Source organism: Rousettus aegyptiacus, unplaced genomic scaffold (genome assembly GCF_014176215.1).
Source record: "Rousettus aegyptiacus isolate mRouAeg1 unplaced genomic scaffold, mRouAeg1.p scaffold_m13_p_16, whole genome shotgun sequence".
NCBI lineage: Eukaryota > Metazoa > Chordata > Mammalia > Chiroptera > Pteropodidae > Rousettus > Rousettus aegyptiacus.
In genome coordinates this window covers 44,835,987-44,857,531 of record NW_023416291.1, presented here as the reverse complement: position 1 = coordinate 44,857,531, position 21,545 = coordinate 44,835,987, and the positions used below count along the sequence as shown (strand labels likewise).

Sequence of the window (21,545 nt, the reverse complement as noted above, 5' to 3'; positions counted from 1 at the left end):
ATCGGGTTGACGGTCAATAGACATTATGTCGCAGGGGAGAGGAAAGGTTCTGTTGCCGGACAAGTTACGGGTTAAACTGACTTAACCCCATTCCTCACTGAAGGGCTTTTTAGAGCTTTCAATGTCTTAATATGCGCTATACAACATGCATTTATTTCCCAATCTCATTTGCCTATGGACCCTTTCGGTCACAAGTGCCTGGCACGGCACTTTGGGAAAATCTCCACTGGCTTCGAGCACTCGGGCGTCTCTGCCTCCAAAGCCCGCGCGGGTGACCTTTGCATAGGGTGCAAAGGCATCGATCTCGTTCGGTAGCGGGAACCCAGAACTAGAAATGTGAAGTTCGGATGCAGGCTTGACTGGTTTCCAACTCAGTGACTCTTATCGAGTCACTCGAAACCTCTCTGGACGGTCTTTGTCTGTAAGGTGAGAGCCCTGTTACCCACTCTGGGCAGTCGTCGTGATGATCCCGTGCGAGAGCATTTTAGAAAACGCAGAGGGCACCGGATGTGAGGGACTCGTGCTCTTCCTTCTCGAGCCCGGGGGCAGAAGAAGGGGGATCATCTGAACTAGTTACCGACACTCCCGGGCAAGGCCGTTCTCACGGCCACCAGCGTCCAGGCATGGGGGAGTTACCCTGGCACTAACCCTTCCCAGGGACCACAGGCCCTTTGCCAGATGCTCAGGCGAACAAGGCCCGGAGGGAGAGCTCCCGCACTGCCCTTCCAAGCTGCCCTCGGCCGGGCGCAGAGCCTCGGGAACACCATAAGCACGTGGAGAGGCAGAACCGGAGTGTCATGCCGTCGGGGCAGGGAGAGGAACTGAGAGCACAAAACAGAAAGATGCTGGATCCTGTCCCCAGCCAGGGCGTTGCCACTCTCTGTGCCTGGGGCTCCCTGGCAGTCCCAAGAGGCCGAAACTCTCGAGAACAGAGTGCGGCCCCGGACGTCACATTTATAGTCCACCCCCTGCACCACACGGCTCTCTGTAAAAGGGTTCTGCTGGGCAATTCTGAGATCAGAAGCTGTTGTGGATGGAAAAACTTCAGCACTGTGGGGCCCTGGGGCCACGAGGCTGTCTCTCTTCCAAGCCCCAAATCCCCTCCGGCCACTGCCTTCACCCCAATACTCACCCGAGACAGTTCTCTCACACAAGCCTTGAGGTACAGACATGGGTTCTGCCTCAGTAGCCCAGGTCAGAAGTAGAGCAGGTGGCAGCTGTCCGGCAAGACTGCTAAACCGCAGAGCTTATCACGGCCACCTGCCCGGGTGCGGCCCTCAGCCTTCCCATTCGGGCCAGGCGAGGCTTGGGTTTCAGCCACATTTTCACCCACTTTCCATGATCTGAGGGGCCAGCGGGAAACAGAGGCTCTCAGCTGTATCTGCTTGGCCTGCCCACCAGCCCCCAAATTCCACCAGCCCCCAAATTCCATGTAAACCGGGCTCATTTGGGTCTCAGGCCGTGGCCCTTGGCCGAAGGAAGGTAGAGCTCTCATCACACCCAGAAGCATTTCCTTCACGTAGGTGTTAGCTGCCACGGAGCGGTCTCAAATAGTAGAGCACATTCGCATCAGCTTGTAAAAATGCAGGTTCCTGGGCACCACTTCAGTCAGTCTGGAGAGGATGCGACATCCGAGTTTAACAGGCATCCAGGGTTAGTTCGGCAGCTCCAAGGAAGACCGAGCTCCGTGTCAGGATGCCTGGTTGTCGTTAACATCACCCAATTTGCGGAGCAATTTCCTAGCGAAAAGCACTTGGAAACTTCCTTTCGATGCCCAGAATAACTCTGTGAACCGGGCGTTATCCTCATTTCGTGGATGGGTGAAGCAAGAGATGGCATGACACAGTCTCCCGTCTAGTGGGTTGCAGAGGAGGGGTCTTCGATCCAGGACCCCGACTCCAAACCTCATGCCCTTCCCCCGCCCCGTTCCATGTGGTCTGGGTTCCCAGCGCGTGGCTCGCATCGGCTCCGCCGTGGCAGAGAGGGGCCGCCACACCCTCTCCGCAGGATAGGAAGCATGATTTCTGTGCTTCCTCCCCCATGCCAGGGCCCTACTTCCGGTTGCCTTTTCTGGGCCGCTGGTCTGGGCGACCTCTCTGGAGGATGCTCTCTTGGTAAATTAAACGCATCTGAGTTTTGAACCTCAGAAAAGTGCACCCTGCGTATTATCATTACTCTCAGCCGTAAGTGGCCTCAGCAATGGGGCACGCCACAAAGTCACTGCAGACACGGAGTGACAATGGCCCTGCAATTCACAATGGCCCCAGAGGCAAACTTGGTGGCGCCTCGGCTGGCCTAAGACGTTAGGGGCCCAGGACTAACCGGGTGGTGGACTGGGCCATGCCTCGGGGAGCCTCTCACTAGGGACAATTTTGAGACTCTCCGTGCAGGTTAAAACAGGAGAGCAACCAGCTCTTAGGAATAAAGGAAGCATCCGCAGCCCCCGCACAGAAAGGCTGGAAGGGTCTAGGACAGAGTCGTTTTTCAATTAAACTCAGAACTAGACAGAAGCCCATCAGTAGGGACCAGGCATGCATGGTCCCCTCTGTTCCTCTAATTCCAAACACATGGACTGACCATTATTTTGCTATGACGTGGAGTTTAAGAGCCAGGAATCCGGAGCCAGGCTGCCGTAGTGCTAACCCGAATCTATCAGTAGCAGGTATGCGACTTCTTCGGGGGGCCAGTTGCTCAACCCGCGTCTCAGCGCGCCACTGACGCTTGTAAAGTGGGGGCGTCGGTCCCTACCTCGTACTGTTGTTAGGAAGCTTAAGCGAGTTATTTTAAGCCAAGCGCTTCGAACAGCACGCAGAACGTATAGTGAGCTCCAAGTCGCCTTTCACCGTCGTGAGACTATCGTGGTGGCGTGGAGTCAGGCACCGTGCTAGCACTGAGGTGGCAGACCCAGGCAAAGCGGGGGGCTGTCTCTCGGCCCTCCAAGGGCTTCCCCTCTGGCGAGGCAGAGGCAGGAGGCTGCAGCCCCAGCAAAGGGACTGATACATAAAGTGCGTATCCTGCTCGGCCTCCCCTTTGAAAATCCCTCCTGAGCAAAAAGAGATTTCCAGCAGAGCAGGGGCACAGACAGCATCTTTCTCGCCGGCTGCGGGGGGGGGGGGGGCGGGGGGGACGTCCTCAGCTTTTCTTCGAAGAAGGCTTTCAGTTCCGATCCAATCTCACCATCCTCCTGCTAAAGCCTAATGAAGAGATCAATTCATTTGCATCGTTCCTTTCAGAAGAGGTGCTCATTGGCTCGTCTCCTATTTGTCCCTGAAATTAGTGCTTGGAGCTTTTCATGCAGGTATTTTCATTAGACTTTTTATCGTTAATGGGAATATTGAACACAGGAAGACGGTATATTAATACTTCCCGCAAAGAACATCACGATTGCTGACAAAGAGCACTAAGAACAATTAGGGAGACAAGAGTACCTTTTTTTTTTTTTTTCTCCAAAAGAGAAAATCTTCCTTAGAAACCGTCAATGATTCTAAAATTTGTCCTGAATATCTTTTTTGTTTTAAAAAGAAAAGGAAACGGCAAGTTCACATTTCCCTCTCATTCGGTGCCCTCAGCCTTTGGCAGATGTAAGTGCAACCGATTCTGGGTTGAATTAAAAGGACCTCTTAGGGTTCATTGTCCTGGCGACAATTTTCTATCGGGTTGGATTTTCCCATAATGAGAGGGTTTTTTTTTTTTTTTTTTTAAGGACCTCTGAGTGTGAATCAGATAAGTGAGAAACCCAATAAACGGGGCTCGCTAGGATCGTAGCCTCTTGCCTTCCCGTTATGTGGGTAGCACGTGTCGGGACTCTTGTGTTTGGATCATCGCTCCCACTGCTGGGTGATCACAGGCAAATTACTTGACCTCTCTGAGACTGCGGCTTCTCGGCTCCTCGTCTGCAAAACTGACACAAATGCTTCCTCTTCAGGATCAAGAGGAGGGAAAAGGGAAATTACAAATACAAAGAGGAGAAGCCTCCCTAGAGAGACGCACTATACAGAAAGCGGCAAAATGATCCTTGTTCCTAATCAGTTGAGTAGATCCGTAGAAATGTAAATATATGTATTTACGTAATCCGATTTTCTATATGCTCAGAAGCAAACTAAGGATGGTAAGTAGGTGAAGAAGAAACCGTTTTTTATCAGGACCACAAGTTCAGACAAAGAGGCCAAGCCGGGGAAAGAAAATTAATTCGTCGACTTCTTTATTTAGACCTGCGTTTTTAGTTTTGCAGCTGCTCTTTGTGCACTTGTCTACGCAGGCTTTGCCCTGCACTGTGAGGGCCCATTTTAAGCAATAAACGCCGGCAAGGCATGGCTTACGCTCCCCCAGAGCACGTAGGTTTATCGCGAAGAGTCCTCACAAGCATTTGGCGACAGAGATGAAGCAGAGGGGCCCCGGTCATGAGCCAGACGCGGCCGTGGCCACCTGAAGTAGGAGCAAAGAGCCTGCCCTTCTGGGTCGGATGAGCCAGGCGAGGCTCCAGGCTCTGCCACTTCCAGATAGGAACTTCCGAGTCTCGGTTTCTTCTTCACTAAAATGGGCATGATAATAACACATTTCCCCGGGGCGGGGGGGGGGGGGGTCAATGAGATTAAGGCTCCTGGACGCGAATGAGATCCTGCTACTCGCGACAAACGTGGTTCTCTCTCCCCATCACCCCAACTTTGAGATCTGACCACATCAGCCGCTTACGATTTAGCGACTTCCTTTATTTAGGCTGTCGGCCTCATGGTTAGCCAAGTGAGAATTCTAGACAACGCCCCAAGTACAAACCCTGGGGGTCAACAAACGACGGCCCACCACTCATTCTTTTTCCTTTTGAGTCTAGATGGATTTGGGCTTGGCCCGAAGGACCTGACCCGACCCAGACTTACTCTGGTGCAGGCGGTAGTTGGAGGAGGAAGGGGCTGTCCCACCCACCCCTCGGCCTCTGGGAATAGTCCCGTGACTCCCTGGACCAGACCGGCAGTCCCTGGAGGCATCCCGGACCCAAGCCAGGGCAAGGGGCCAGGCTGTAAGCGACAGGCCTAACGGCGTGCGTCCCGCGGCCAGGGCTGCACTTGACCCCCGACGCTTCCCGCTTCCACTTCTAATGCAACCCGGCACCCCTCGCCATCTCCGTGTTACTCACGGTCCCCACTTCGCCGTCACCGTCCCGCCCCAGAGATGCCTTCACCCCCCGTTCAACATCGTTTCAATGGAGCGTTGCCACGAAGTGGAATATTATCTCTTGATGAATGTTTTTAAAGCCCTTTAGGTTTTCATGGTAATTTGTGGTGTAAAATTATTTGGAGATAAGAGCCAAATTAGCTCTCATGCGCTGAGGTCGCCGTGTCCTGTTATCCATGTGAGCAGTGTTTAAATATAATCAGCCCTTAGACTAATGCAGCATAATTGTTCATTTGAAATGGCTTTTTTTTACTCCATTCAATGAGTCATTAAAATATTCAAGGGATAATGCAATGAATTGGAAATGAATTTGTCATATTATCCCATACATACTGTAGTGCTTCAGGTAACTAAGGAGAAAGGGAGAGAGGGAGAGAGTCGGGGCGGGGGGGGAGGGGGGGAGAGAGAGAGAGAGAGAGAGAGAGAGAGAGAGAGAGAGAGAGAGAGAGAGAGAAAATAGGAATATAACGTGTGCAGGCAGGAAGGGGCCGGTATAAACAAGAATGTGGTAAACAAAGCTTTTTAGTTGGTTTATGGAAAGTGTATATAGAGAGGACGACCTGGAAGTGGAGGTCTTCGAAGAGCTCAATCTCTCTCTCTCTCTCTCTCTCGCTCTCTCTCTCTCTCTCTCTCTCTCTCTCTCTCGGCACTCTGAGATTCTGTGCTCTCCGCTGTTAACTTATTTTTATCAAATATGTTTATATCAGAAAGTCGTTATGGAAACCAATTCTGCCATCCAGGAGAATTCCTGGATCAGGCAGAAAACTCTCTTTCTCTCTCCCTCCCTCTCAGTCTCTCTCTCTCTCTCTCTCTCTCTTTTTCTTTCTCTGACACACCCCCCACCCAAAGGGAACAGCGCGGTCTTGCTCACCCAAGTGCTCACCCAATTTTAAACTCAGCTCTGACGGGGACAGAGGGTGGCACCCTGTGTCCTCTCAATGGGCAAAGCTGTCAATTCGATAAGCCTGAGATCAACAGTCCAAACCTACCCGCCCTACCCTGGGCTCATCACCGACCGCGAGCCTCAGCCCAGGCCCCCCGCACGTGCGCTTAGGGACAGACAAAGTGGGGCGAGGCAGCCTTCGGAGCAGTGACCCCCCCCTTGGCCCCAGGCAAGTTCTATTAGCGTGCATTGTCCGCACATCGGAGTGAGGTCTTCCGTTCTGGCCACGTTTCTGTAAGAACGGTAGAGGCAGCGTTTGGAAAGCAACCCGAGCGGAGGGGCTCTGACAAATCCTATCGGGTGAGCAGGAGTGGAAAGAGAGAGGAAAACCACGAGAACTGCCCTTGAAGATTCCGTAAAGATTTCCCCCGAAAAGAAAAAAAATAAATAAATCTAAAGAAATCAAATTGGAACACAGAGCTGTTCGCTCCCCTGGGCAGAACGAGGTACAATGGGTGACATTTACATGGAAGTATGAGAAAGAACTTTCTAAGAATCTGAACTGCCTGAGCGCTGAGCATAGACTCCGCAGGGGAGGAAACTTCTTATCGCTGAAAGGACTTATTCGTGGGTGGGCGACCCAGGAATTTACCGCTGCAGACAAGGCGAGGTAGAGGACCCGTACGATGTGCCCCTTGTCATCTACAAGCAATATTTGCACCTGTTGTATGTAGTTCCTCTCCTGGCTAGAGACACTCTTCTCAAAGCTTATAGCCACATGACATATCAACAACCATAATAATTAAAGAAGGAAGAATACAAACACAGAGAAGAGGCAAGGGACAATAAGAAAAAATCTTTGTGAACTTGACACGTGGTACTTGCTGGGCACTGTGCTTCTGTGAGTATCTCATTTAATCCTCACAAAAGCCTGAACAGGAAGGTAAGATGGACCAGAAAACTGAGGCCGAGAGGGGCTAAGCAACTTGCCCAAGCGGATAGCTGATTGGGATTTGAGTCCAGAGCCTACACGCATAATCATGACACCATATTACCCCTCCAGAGTTCAGGTAGATTTCACCCCCGCGCCCCAGGCCCGGCCCGAGTGACAGCTTATGTCGGGTTCAGGAGTGGCTGCTGGAGGCAGTGATGCTGGCGTGAGGGGTGCAGTGTGAGGTTCCTGGCCCTTGACCCTTGGCCTTCACTCTTGGCCACACCCTCCTCAGCCATAGTGCAGCCCTGACCCTGGGCCTCGGAGTGCAGCATGGGGCGAGAGAGGGAGATTCTCCGACTTAACTGTGAGCGAGTTATTTACCTCCTTGAGTCTGTTCCCTCAGCCACAAAGGAAACACTAGCATCGACCTCGCGGGAATATCGTGAGGACTCAACGTGTAAAGCACCCAGCGCCCAGCACTTAGTAGGTGCTACTTATTTGCTAGTTCTCTACTCCTTCCGTCTGCTATTGTCCTAAATACCCCCACAGGGAGCTTAGAAACTGGAGGCTTTGTCGGTCAGGAGCATGTGTCACCCCATAGAGGTAGGACAGAACCCGGCCAGGAGAATGAGCTGCCCGTGTGGTTACCACCTAAAAATCCTTGAGGGGAAAAGCCACCTTGGGCATAGGACTTAACAGGGAGGTGTTGGGACCAACTGGTTAACCTGCATTGCGCTCAGCACTGTGGCTATTAAAAAATGATAGATAGATAGATAGATAGATAGATAGATAGATAGATAGACAATAGACGATAGATAGGTGATAGATGACAGATCAATAGATCGATAGATCGATAGATGGATGGCAGGCGATAGAAGATAATTTGATGGATAAATGTTAGGTGAATCTGAAATGTTTCCTCTGCTCCCCAGTTGGAAAGATAAGGCTAATCTATGCTAAATAGAGGAACCCACGGGGTGTAGTGTCAACTCGAACTGGGCTCTTTAGACCCAAACAGCTGCGAGAGTCTAGAGCACTCTCCTGTCTCTGGGGATGCAACCACTCCTCCTTGGAAGCTCACTTCAAATGTCACTGCCACTGAAAGGCTCTTTCTGATGCCCCCAGACTGAGTTAACCAGCCCTGGGCTCCTACCACACTCACTCAGACCTCTATTAGTATCCTCATGATGTGGGTTCGTTATTCATGTGAGTCTTTTTTCTCGATTTCTAGTTCCTGGAAAGCAGAATCGTGTCTTATTCTTATTCTATCCCCAGTACTTAGCCAGCACGATGCCCAGAATATAGAAGGCCCTCCGTGACTGTTGAGTGGATCAATGCATGAAAGCCACGAAAGAATAAGTTGATATAAGAGTGAAGGCATGGATAGATGGGTAGATGGAGAGTGGCTGGGTAGGTGGACGGATGGACAGATGGGGTGACATCACTCTGTGACGACTTCGCAGTGGAGAGAGGAGCTGAGCTGGGGCTTGAACTGTGAGCAGGCCCGGAAAAGCCAAAGGATGCAAGAGACTGCATTCCAGGAAGGGAACAAGATAACCGACAGCTCAGACATTTGACTGGGGTGGTAACAAGAGACGTAAGGGGAGAATTAACAGCTGAGATGGCCGGGTTAATAAGGCTCTTCTCGCCAGTCTCTAGCTCGTTATTGCAAAGAGCTACTTCCTGGTCCCCCTCCTGTAATCTCACCCCCTGCAGAAGTATCGGTCTTTTCTTCATGGTTGATTCTTTTAAAATCGAAACACGATCATGTTATCTCCCTAGCCGAAGCGCTTCAGCAGCTTCTTGGTGTCTTAGGACAGAGTCCTATGGGATCGGCGTATTTTCAGAGGCTTTCGAGGCTCTGGTCCGTCTGCCCCGCCAGCCCCCACAGTTCTCCTGCTGAACCGTTTATAGCGTCTCAAACTCCTCTGTGTCTCTGGCCTCTCTGGACCATCGCGTGCTCTGACCCTCCCCCTAACGAGCCCTTCTGTAATCTGCTTAGTTGCTTTCTATGAGCTGAGATCTCTAGATGGACTATACCTTCAAGGTCCAGCCAGAGTTTAGATTTACAATAACAAAGTCATTTCCAGAAACAGGAGAGGAAGATGTGGGTTCCCAAATTTAGGCCGGCGAATGTAATATCGGTCCACACCAAAATCCAATTAAATTTAATAAGCGAATGGTCTGAGAGGACATAGAAAACAGTGAGCATTGGGAGTCAGCACGGGTTCACTAAAAACAAGTCACTCTGGACCACTCGGATTTCTTTGTTGATAAACGCACTGGTCCAGTGGACCAGGAGGAGGCGATAAGTAAGCACAGCACAGCTTGACTGACCCAGGCATCGGACCAAATCAATCATTGTCACCTGGGCAAGAGGTAGAATATGGCTTCAGGGACTATCGTGCTAGATGGGTTTGTGGCTTGTCGACAAACCATTCCTAAAGAGTGATGGTTAATGAATTGGCGTCACCCTTTGGAGTGGTCCTTAGCAACGTGCCACGGAAGTCTGTCACAGGCCCCGTCTTATTCAGGATCTTTGTAGACAGCACGCTCACCCAACTTGCAGGGCACACAAAGTTTCAAGGAACTGCTAATGTGATGGGTGACACAAAACAGTCACTTTTGGCAAATTGGAAGGATGGGCCTGTGCTGAAAAAAAAAATTGAATTTAATGGGAATTAATCTAAAGTTCTATATTTAGGTTCCAAATCAGTTACACAGGCACAGAACGAGAGATCTGGCGTGGCAGGAGTTCATGAAATTTCACAGGGGAAAATATCGCAGGAGTTTTAGTTAATTTTTAAGCTAATTTTAAGCTAATAATAGAATGTCAAACCATAATGCAGGAGTTAAGAAAGTTAATATAATCTTAGATCACATCAATAGAAGTAGAGGCTTTTAGATCATTCAAGACTATACCTCCCCTTCTCCCCGCATCGGTCAGGCTCCGCTCATTCATTCATTCATTCATTCGGCGTGTGTTCGGCACATCTTCGGCGATCGTTTCATTCAAGCACCGTACACGGGGCGTCTTTAAAGTCGCAACCCTTCCCGCATCTGGCGAGGGGAGCGGAGAAGCGAGTTACCGACAGCAGTGCCGAGCGGGGAGTTTAGGAGGGAGCTGAGTCTCGAGAGCCAGAGACTCGGGAGAAGAGAAAGGGGGCAGGAGAGGAGGCCCCGCGGGGAAGGCGATCCCGGCGCAGGGAGAGATTCCCCGGCTGAGCAAGCGAGGCAAGGGCATCGAGGCAGGAGAAACAGCAGGAGCAAAGCTCCCGGGGTAGGAACGGGCTGGGCCCGGTGTGTTCCAGAAACAGGAAGAAAGCCGGTGCGGACGAGCTCGGCGAGGGCCGCGGGGGGCCCTTAACCCCGACCTCACGCCAGGGCAGAGTCACCCGGGCGGCCACACCCGGACCAGCTCCATCGGAATCGCTGGGCGCAGAGCCCTGGCGTGGTTACGTTTGAGACTCCCCGGGGGATACAAATGTGCGTCTGGGTGGGGGGAGGAAAATGGGCGTTGCTATCCAATGGGGATGAAGCGTCAGTTATGCAAGATGATGAAGTTCTAGAGATCCGCTATGCGCCGTGAATACTGTACCGTACGCTTTAAAATGTGTCACGAAAGTTAAGCCTCATGTTAAGCGTGCCGACCACAATAAAAACAGGAGAAAAAAAAAAAGATGAAGAAGAAAAACTGCACGTCCGGGCGTGGGAACCACTGTGGTTGGGGCTTGTTTGCAGGCCTAGGCAAGGAGTCTGGCACACGGACTACGGGAGGGTGTCCCCCGGGAGGATAAAGCTGTTTTTAAGAGACCACTCCGACCGCGTAGGGTGGCAGCCGGGTGGCCACAGGAGGCCGTTCCGCCGCTTTGGGAGGGCCGAGAGTGGCCTGCACCAAGGTGCGAGCCGTAGAAAGGGAGAGGACAGCTCTGGGGTCTTTTTTTGACATTAATGGGCAACAGGAGTTGCCATCGGACTAGATGGGGAGGGCGGAGGGTGGTCCGAAGGCGGCTTCTGGATTTGGGGCCCGGGGGACGGCAGCGCCACTGACCGAGATGGGGACACGGAGAACGGGCAGGTCGGGAAGCAACGTGTCGGTTCTGAGAGACGCTCTTCCGATCGTCCCTGGAGAGTCGAGCAGGAGATGAAAATGAGCCCGGAAGTCAGAGGAGAGACCTCGAGAAGGCCTGCCACAGGGCCACCCTCGGGATCTTGACAGCCGTGGGCTGAGCGGTGGCTATTTAAAGCTGCCTCTTGAGGAGAGGAGCGAGTCCGTCGTGTTTGGAGATGTTCGAGAAGAGGCCATCTGCCAGACACTGGCCAAAAGGCTCGGCGCGGTTTGGCTCCGGGCGGCCACCTCCAGCCCTCAGCTGCCGCCGTTTTCCAAACGAGCCTGGCACAGCCCGCGCACAGAGCGCCACTCACCCTGCGAGGAAGCGGAGGGCCCTGGAGGCCGTGGGGAGTCGGTTCCACGTGGCGGGAGGCTGGGCGCCGCCTGGGAAAGGGCTTTGGACCACGCGCGATGCGGACGACGGCTGTGCTGGGCCGCCTGCTCGCTGGACGCAAAATGAGCCGGGTCGATTTGGGTGATGATGACCATCTCAGAGAGTCTGTGATTCCACACTCGACCCTCCCTCCGATCAGCAGTCCCAGACCATTCTTTCTGCCGAAATGCCGTTTATATGCGCACTGCACTCCCCGAGACCCCCCCCCCCACCCACATAGAGCACCGTGCGGACAGTTCCCCGAGCCCTCACTCCCCCAAAGGGTTTCAGCGCACCCAAGAGAGAGTGACAGTAGAGGCAGAACATGGAAGCTGTTCCCATTTCTCTCAAAAGGTAAATCCCTCGTTAGAGCTTTATTATTAGCAACACCTGCCCTGGAACCTACTTCCCCAATGATTTGCGACCCGTGATTGGGACTAGTGTCAGGTAGGTGTTGTGCAAGCCTCAGCTACAGACCCGAGCAGATGAGAGTGGGCCAGCGAGCAAGGCAAGATGTGAGCAGGTCTGGTATAGGACAGAGTCAGCGGCAGCTGCTGCATCGAACAACGGAGGACAACCCCATGGCAGGAGGCGTGCTGGGGGCGGCTGGATTCCTGCAGCCTTGCCAGGGTGAGCAACAGGCCTTGAGTGGGAAGGGGCGCAGGCTGGGGAGGAGGACCCGGGGGCTTCCTAGCGCTCTCCTGCCAGGCCCCGCCCAGAAAGACAGGCAGAGTCAGCGGAGGGAGAGAGAGATCAGAGCGATCAGAGGCCACCGAGGGGCAGGAGAAAGCAGCCCCACCCGGGGAAGTGGGCTCCGCTGCTTCCCAGGGAGGAGGAGGAGGAAGCCGCAGTCCAGGAGAGGCTCAGGAAGAACCTGGGACTCTGCTGGGGTGTCGCGGAGGGGCCGGGGGAGGGACTTAAATGGGCGGAACGACAGCTACCCAGAGCTCCTCGGGCCGCTGGCCTGTCAAGCCCTTGGCTAAGAATCAGCTTTTTCCTTTCAAAGAGGGTGGAAGTCACTGTTTTCTTGTCTCCGTTGATGAACAGATTCTGGGTGGCAGGAGTCACCATAGAAACAGGTGCTATCTTAAGCAAATGAGCCTTATTAACCTTAAGAGTGGTGGAGTTTTCACAAGATTGCACGTACAGGGTGGGAGGGAGAGCTGGCTTTGGTGGGGGGGAGGGTCGCAGTGGCTGGGAGCTGTGCTGCGTGGCTCATGGGTGTGGATGTGTGTGTGGTGTGCATGCGTGCGCGTATGTGTATGTGCCCGCATATGTGTGTGTGGATGGGTGTGTGTGTGTGTGTGTGTGTGCGCGCGCTTTTGTAAAAGCATTTCCCAGGGAGTTAAGCTCATGTTCTGCCTGTTCCCTAAGAAATTCACATGTCCCCCCCCCCCAAAAAAAAAAACACCCATCTCCTTAGAAACAGACCTCCAGGTAGCGGAGATCAAGAGCCCCGCCGCCACCCCTAACTCTTTCTCTCACTGCTGTGTACGTCCAGGCATCTATCATGCATCAGGATCGGGGGCCTCCCTGGGGCCCTGGCCCCCGGTTAGCAGGGCCCTCTGCTCCGCCAGGCCGTGGGGAGCTGTGATAAGACACTAACGTCAGGCGGACCGGGGTCCCTAGGGCTGCTCTGCGATTCTGAACCGATGACCTGCCTCTGGGAGCCCCAGTCTGTAAATGACAACGCCTCCCAGGGCTGACGCGAGGCTCCCATGAAATGCACATCCGTGTGGAGTGTGCCCCCCACCCCCACACACACGCTCCCCCTGTGACCGGCCTCCTTTCTGGGATAAAGAAGTGGCGGTGGGGGAGGGGAGGGTCTCTCCTCTCGAGCACAGCCGTGACCTCACAAAGATTTCCCAAAGCCAAGGTTAATCTTTCCACAGCATTATCTCTTCCGGTTTCCGCTGGCACCTGCTGTGTAAGATTCTGGGGCAGGAATAGGGGATGTTCGGACACAGAGCCCACCCTCAGGGAGGTTACCGTCACCGGCAGAGGGGCAGGAGAAAGACTTTAAAACTGAGGACTTTCCCTGGGGAGGTACTGAACTGGATAGAGAGCTACTGCACCTCTAAGGGGGCGAGCAGGAGGAAGTGGGGGAGCAGGAGGCTGGGCGGGGCCTTGAAGGTAAACCAGGACTGGGGTAGGCAGGGAGGAGGTAGGCAAGAAAAGGGTGTGTATTCATCTCTTGAGTCGAAGCGAGTCAAATTCTGGGCCGTCTCTACCTTACGAAGGGTGAATGGGAACTTGGCACTCTCCCGCAGAATCTGGGAGTTGCGTGCATTGGCTCCAAGAAGCAAGTCTGCTGCCCTCTGCAGCCCCGCCTTGGGCAGGACACGCAACCCACCCCAGTTCGGCTGGAATTCTAGGGCCTAAAGCTGAATTGTCATCCCAAGGACCCTGAGGGAGAATCCTGTGACAGCCCGTCACATACACCCTGCGGCCTGAGGTGCCATTTGCCCCAGGGAGACAGGTGAAGCCAGCCTGCTCAGGGACTTTGCCCTGGGGGGGGGGGGGGGGGGGGAGCACAGTACGGTGAGGGGAGACCGTTATTTTCCTCTGCCACGAGGAGTAAAGGGTCCCCACTCACGCCTGAAGATGGAACAGGGCTGACGGCACGGCCCGGGGACTGTTCCCTGCTTTGGGAGATGCCCAGATCTCCGGAGCCAGAAGCGCCCTCAGATTTACGTGGCCCTACGCCTCTATCTTACAGATGAAGAAACTGAGGTCCGAGGTCGTCTAAGCTTATCAGTACAGAGTATGGACCAGAACTGAGGCGTTTCAACTCTTGGTTCTTTTCTTCTCTCCTTTTGCTGCCCCGAGCTTGCCGAACCGAGAGAAGCCACCAACTGGCACAGGCCTCTCAGGCCTGGGGCGGTGATTCACCAGGTGATTGATGAACCACAGCCCCAGGGATGAAGAAAGGGACTGTCCCCTGCCCAGGATGCTCAGCTCTCCATTCCTTTCTTTTCCAAAATCAAAATTTGGCATTGTGTGAGCTTCGCAGGGCCCCAGCCAAAGACTGCAATTTTAATAGTTCTAGTGAAGTCCTCCCATTCACCCATCCCTGCCTCCCAAGCTCTCGAATTCCTTGAGGGCAGAGAAAGCATCATAGCACGATTGGAAGACGGGGCTAAAGGGGCCGCTTACCGCATGGAGGTCGCGGGCTGACCGAAGCTCCGAACGCGAGGGAACGGTGAGCAATGTCGGAGTTTGGGCTGGGCAGGAGGCCACGGCGCCCTGACGGACAGAGGGACACGGGGGAGACAGAGCAGGAGGGGAAGGTCAAAGAAAAGGAGGGAGACCCGAGCCCAGCTGTGTCTTCCCCCCCAAAAAAGGACATGCGCTTGCCTCTACACCAAAACGTCGCGGCAGTTCCTTTCCTCGTATTTTGGTGGTGCCCAGAATTTTAATTTATAGAAGTGACTCACTCATGACACAGAGGGCTCAATGCCGCTGAAAGACGCTTTCTTACTCACGGAGCCCGAGAGAAGGGGGCGCGCCGCGCACCGCCCCGCCTGCCGCGCAGGGCCGCATGGGAGGCAGCGGGGTCAGCCAGCAGGCGGAAGGAGCAGGAGGAGGTTGGCGTGGCCCGGGGCCTTTACCGTGGCTTCTGCAGGAAGGAATGAGTGAGGTAGGGCCGGCGAGTTGGAGTAAGGTTGTGATCGGAGAGTTTGAATAAAGGCCGCAGGCTCTGGGCTATAGGGGTGCTCGTCAGTTGCCTGGCACCTGGCCCTGGGGTGATTAGGGGAGGGGGATATTGGCCTGCTGGGTGACGGTTAGGCATAGGAGGTGGTCAAGGGCATGTGCTTCGCCCCGGGTGGTTTGTGTACGAAAAGCACGCTCCCAGTTGCGTCGTTTGCTATGTCTAGGAATGAGCGAGGCCAGGCCAGTCTTTCCAGGGTCGGCAAGCCCTCGGGATTGTCAAAGAACCTTAAAATACAGAAAATGTGATCGATACGCACGGAATCCCCTTCCCTCCGCAAGCCGTTCTTTCTTCAAAGCTCTGCCCCGAATCCACCGTGTTCGGCATGGCTTCCTCCCGACTCTAAGACCCCCGCCCCTTCTCTGGCCTCCCACTTAGCACGCGGTCTGTGCCGCACAATTGAGCACTGGCTGCCGCGCTGTCTTGTCTCCTAGTTGTCCCGGGGCACTTGCCCTAGTTTCCCAGCCCCTTGGGAAGACGGCTCTCCTTCCTCCTGCCCTGGCGTACCTCCAGTCCTCTGGCCAGAGGGTGACCGTTCTTCCCGGCGTCGACCCTTCCCAGCCACTACCCCAGTTGGGGTTGTCACCCTGACCGACTCACCCTTCATGTTTCCATCTTCTGGCCAGGCTGTCACAATACGCTACATCATCCCACCCACAGAAAACAGCAAGGCTGTCTTCCCCACTTCTGACCACATGGGCACTACGGCAGTCTGCCAACAGTCTCCTCTAGCAAACACACGCCCTCCGCTGACCGACCACCCGCCGCCGACGGCCACTTCTGTTCACGACCGGTGACAGACCCTCCACCTCCAAACCTCTCCTCTTGCCATCGTCCTGCCCCAAAGTATCCTTTCCCTTCTTCTCCCCCAAATCAAAGCCTCCGCCGTCTCCTAACACTGCTTAAAGCCCACCACATCGCCTTCAGAATCACGCCGGGCCCCTGCCAGCCAGTTCACTGACTGGGATTGCGTCTCCCAGGTAAAATAAAGAGTCGCCCTGCAGGGTCCCTAAGGTCCCTTCGGCTCTAACCGCTTGGGGTGCCAACGTTCCCTACAGAGCTGTTCCTTGGTATGTGGCAAGTGTTTCTTCTTAGGCAGAAGGTCCGCAAAGAATAGAGCTTTTAGGACTGACGCGTCCTCTCCACAGAGCCAGTACACAGTGCTGCCCTGAGAAAGCCCCCTCTGCTGCTTATTATTGACCAACCTGTCACATTTACGATAGCAAGAGAGGATCCCATTCGACTCAACTGCGACTTCCTGAGCACCCCCTTCTGAGCTCAGCTCTCTGCTGGGCATCATGGGGGCTCTAAAGGGATAGAATTAAATTCCTGCCTTCGAGGAACTCGAAACTCAATGGGGAAAAGAGTTGGACTCTAGGGATTGGTTCCAGGACCCCCAAGGATACCCCAATCTGAGGCCGCTCAAGTCCCTTATAAAAAACGGCGCCGTATTTGCGTATAACCTGGGCACATTTTCCGTGTACTTTAAATCATCTCTAGATTATTGACAATACCGAATGCAATGTACATGCTATGTAAATAGTTGCTATACTGTATTGCATAGGAAACAATGACAAGAAAACGAAGCCCGTACATGTTCAGTGCAGACCAAACCATTGTATGTCTAAATACATAGAGCACATCGCAACAGCGTAACATTTTTTTTAAAAGAATACCTTCCATCTGCAGTTGATTGAGTCCCTGGATACAGAACCCATGGATACAGAGGACTGACTGTATATATACCCTTTAAGAACTGATGAGGGAATCGGGTAAATCTCTACGTTAAAGAGCCAACCTGAGTCTCGTTTCATCCTTTCTTAGGGTTAGCCAACACTTGAAGCTGAATGTCTGGCACTATGCCAGCATGCGGCCATTCATAAATGCCCATGTCCACCACGGGGCAGGCTCTGCCCTGGGCACACTGGGCTTGGAGAGCAGACCTTTGGGATGGGGCCAATATTCTTCCAATTTGAAATATTCCCACTTTAAATGTAAAATTCCCAATTTTAAATGTTGTCCGCTTAACCATAGAAATGCTAGGAAATTACTACATTTAAGAGGTACAAACTGTGCCTTCTAAAATGTCTTTGACACTTAAAAGCACAAAAATAAATCTTATTTTGTATGTTGATTTTCAGTTCAGAAAATATGATGAATCCATTTATATTTTACACTAATAAACAGTATAAAATATTGATAAATAAACTACCCAGTAAATGTGAGGAATTTCAATAACTCTCATGGAAAGTATGAAAGACTAATATAGTCTTAGGTAATATATATAAGTATATGCAATATTTTATGTATTTATATTTAACATATATAAATATATTTTATATATAAATATACTATATAATATATAACAAATATAAACATATAACATATAGTCTCTAATATATAAGTCAACAGTTCCCAAATTAATTTTCACATGTGCTCCTTGTTAAGGGATTTTCATTGAAACTCAACAAGGTGATTTTTACTGCAACTTAAGTTGACTTCTAGATATGAATGCATGTGATAAAACTACAATTATTAAAAAGCATAGTACTTGTGTGAGAATACACAGACATATTATTGAAACAGAAGAGAAAGATCTGAAATAGGTTAAAATACCCAGTGTCTGATAAAGGAGTCATTTCAAATCCAAAGAGAAAGGACTGATTATTCCATAACTGGAAATGATTTACTGATCGTTGGGGGGAAAAAAATAATGTTGAAGCTCGTTCTCATTCTATTATCAAAGTAAATTTTAAATGGATTCAATATTTAAATGTTAAATATTAAGCCATGAAAGCACCACAAGAAAATATACATTAATATTTCTTTGATCTCAAGATTGAAAAAGACCTTTTAACATATATTTGCAAAGTCAGAAGTGAAATGATTGACTAACTTGATCTCATAAAACCTTCAAAGCTTTGTAGATCAAAAGTTCCTAAGACAAACCTACAGAGAGTCAACACACTGAAAAAAAAAAAAAAGTAATCTGTAAGAAAACGAGTTACTGCCTTTAACATATAAGGCATGTACGAATCAATAAGATAACAATTGTATGTAACTCATGGGGTTGCTGGAAGGAATAAAGGAAATAAAGCAGTGCGTAAGGCCGTTAGGCCGATACCTGACGTAGAGTAGGCATTCGATCAATGTTAGCTGCTAGCAATTTATTTTTTAACAAATAGAAATGGCCAAAGAACATAAGTTCTTTTTTAAAAAATAGAAACATAAACATATAAAAAATAAGAATCTACACTGATAGAAATGTCAATGAAGGCAAGAAATCACTACTTCTACCTCCCCACACCAACTGTGGCCATTAAATTGTCAGCATTTGGGTTTTGTTTCATAATAATAATAATAATAATAATAATAATAATAATAATAATATCCAGTACCCTCTCATGTAGTGCTGATGGGACTGTAAATAGTTAAAAACCCTTTTGCAGGGTTATTTTTTGGTGATGTGTGCCAAACGTCAACCACCTTTAAAATGTACGTAGCCCTTGACCCAACAACAACCTCCCTCCAGGAATTTATACTAAGAAAATTATAAAGAAAGTGAGCAACGAATTATCCATAGCACTATTTATCACAGTGTTGCTCATAATAGTAAAAAATTAGAAACAGCCTATTTGCCCAATAAGAGGTTATTGGCAAATAAAGTATGGTCTGTGGAATATTATGCAGCCACTAAAAGTGACTGAAGACAACAAATATGTAAGGACATCAATAAAATATTTGCCCCGCATTGTTGCAAGAAAAGAAGAACATTTAAAATAATTATATGGAGCGCAACCCATATTTGTTACATGAGAAAATGTGCATGCAGGAAAGAAACTAGAAGGTATACGCACCAAAATACTCATAGTAGTTAGGTGTGGGAGTAGGTGATTTTTATATTCTTTTTAAGGCTCGGTTATTTTTCCAAGTATTCTGCGACATGTATAGTGTTATAATCAGACGTTAAAATGCTATTTAAAAATTGAACTGCAGGGAAATAAAATATAATTACCACAACTCTGGGGAATATGTAGAGAATTAGGTAAGGTCTCTGTTCCCAGGAGTCTGTGGTCTCATTTGGGAGCGTTTAAGCACCTCCTTGGCTGAGACCCTCCCTCTTCCTCTGTCCTGCTCCTGTAGCACCCTGTGCGCATCTGGCGCTCATCATTATAGGTTCGCTTGCCTGCCCCCTACTGGGCTGAGAGTTCTTTGCAGGCGGGGCCAGGGTCCTTTGTCTGTGTGGCCCCCCCCAGAGCACAGGCCCAGGCACTGAGTAGAACCGACCCCACCCCACCTTCCCCACCCCCCGCCACGTATTCTTTGAAAGAGCAACATAAGCTCGCAAGGAAAATGATACCTATCAAAATAAGGCAGGGAGTGCGAGCACCTGAGAAGTTGCGCAGACAGGAGGGTAAGCTCATAAGATGCTGGTCACGACTAGGATGAACAGGGAGGGCCTCAAAGAGGAGGAAGACGGTGGAATCCCTCTGGAAGCATGGACAGGTTGTGCCAGTCCCATCCGCTCCCACCCACAGCTCTTTCATCTGCACCTCAAAACTTACAAGCACCCCGAAGCGTTCTACGGGGCGCGGCCTTGTGGCCCCGAAAGGCCACCTTTGCAGGGAAGCCCACTGCCACCCTGATTTGCCACTTTTTCGCCCGAATGGGCCATTTCTCCTGCGTTAGGGGAATACTGGTCTACCGACATGTCATTCTAGCTCAGTAGGTGGCCGTCGATACAGATTTCTGCACGTGTGCACATTAGTTGGTAACCTCGTGTCAACATTCAAGTAAAATTTAATGTTAGTCCCCTATGGCAGGGGCTTTATCTCACTTCTTGCCTTACCCCCCAGGGCCTAGGACAGTGTTTAAGGAAGGGGAAGTGCTAATTAACTGTTTGTTGAATAAATTAAATATGATAACTTAAATATTGGCTTACAGGAGTCTGTGCTGTATTACACATATATGTGATGAATGTATATATGATATATATGTGGTATATATATATATACACTTCTGTAGCTGCCTTGTGAATATGCATTATGTGTTTGTACATAAGTAGAGAACCCTAAACGTGCACATGCGCGCGCGCGCGCACACACACACACACACACACACACATATACACACAGTTTGGGAAGATATCAAAAGGAGAAGCCCACAGCTTTCTCAGCAGTGGATTGCATCCTTTCAGAATAGGATTCCAATAAAATAGAATTTGGATGGTGTCACAGATAAATTTGCCTTTCTAAAAGCTCCCAAATTAAAATTTGAGCGAGGCTCGAGCATGAAGACAGAATGGCAATGACTAGATATGAGTTTGCTTTATTTGTGTGGCTCAGAAATCCTCTCCGTACCATATGGGCTGAGGAAAGGAGACAGGATAGGAAGCGAGTGATGAGGCTCACCTGTACCTGGCTGCCTCCAGCCGCCTTCTCTGCCCCACAGCCTGAGGTTCTCCGGGAGCCCATGGGCAGTACAGCCTCTTCCTCTTTTACCTGCCGGCCCGTCCCCAGAAGCACATGGAATTCAGCTTTCTCTGGGGGATGCGGGGTTGTCTGCACAAAGGCGGCACTTCAGGTTAATGGCGCCCGTGAGATTACCCAGCTCAGCTGTGTATTCTTCTGGGCCTCTGGCCAATCAAAGGGCACCAGCTGCACACTCTCCTGTCCAACCTCAGTAGAAAAGTTACTGCCGCCATATTGTTCTAGCATCTTAAGCCGTGGGGGATCATTGCACGTCCCAGCCACTCACAGATCCCAGCCCCTCATGCTGAAGACTGTATTTAAGGGTAATATAAACAGTTTGATCTTTAAAGTACACTGGATGCATAATATCTATACATAGTTCTTGAATTTTTATTCTAAAAACAATTAGTCAAAAAGCCCTTTTTATATGATATTTGCAACTACACTGACAGTAACAGCAATTAAACCCCGTCTGTTTGCTGAGAAAGGAGCCAACTCTCTGTTTCTCCAGAAGCCTGTAAAATGTACAAATTCGGAACAAGAAAACTAAGCCTCCGAAGTGAGGCACCTGACCTTTCAAGGTCAGGCCCCAGCCCGGCTTTTCTATCCCCACCTCAACCCCACATGAGCGCATCCTTTCAGCCAGCCGCAGCAACTGCAAGTTATTGCTAGTGTCTTTCTCACGGCGAAGCCTCTGCCGGGTACGCCTGCTGGGACATCTTCCTTCCTCTTCCATCTCTCACCTGCCCATACTTCAAAGACCATTCAAACTCCCCCTGACGCAAGAAGCCTCCCCGTCTACTGCCCCTTACAAGGTGTCTCCATGTGCCTCGTGGGGCCGTCGGTTCCTAGGTCTCTACTCCCTGCGGACTGTGATCGCCTCAAGAGCAAA

General features: G+C 51.0%; 1 protein-coding gene across 6 annotated transcripts in view; it reads left to right on the top strand.

Moving 5' to 3' along the window:
* PEBP4 (phosphatidylethanolamine binding protein 4) overlaps positions 1–21,545 on the top strand; it is a 226,089-nt gene that overhangs the window by 130,889 nt on the left and 73,655 nt on the right. The window lies entirely within an intron of this gene.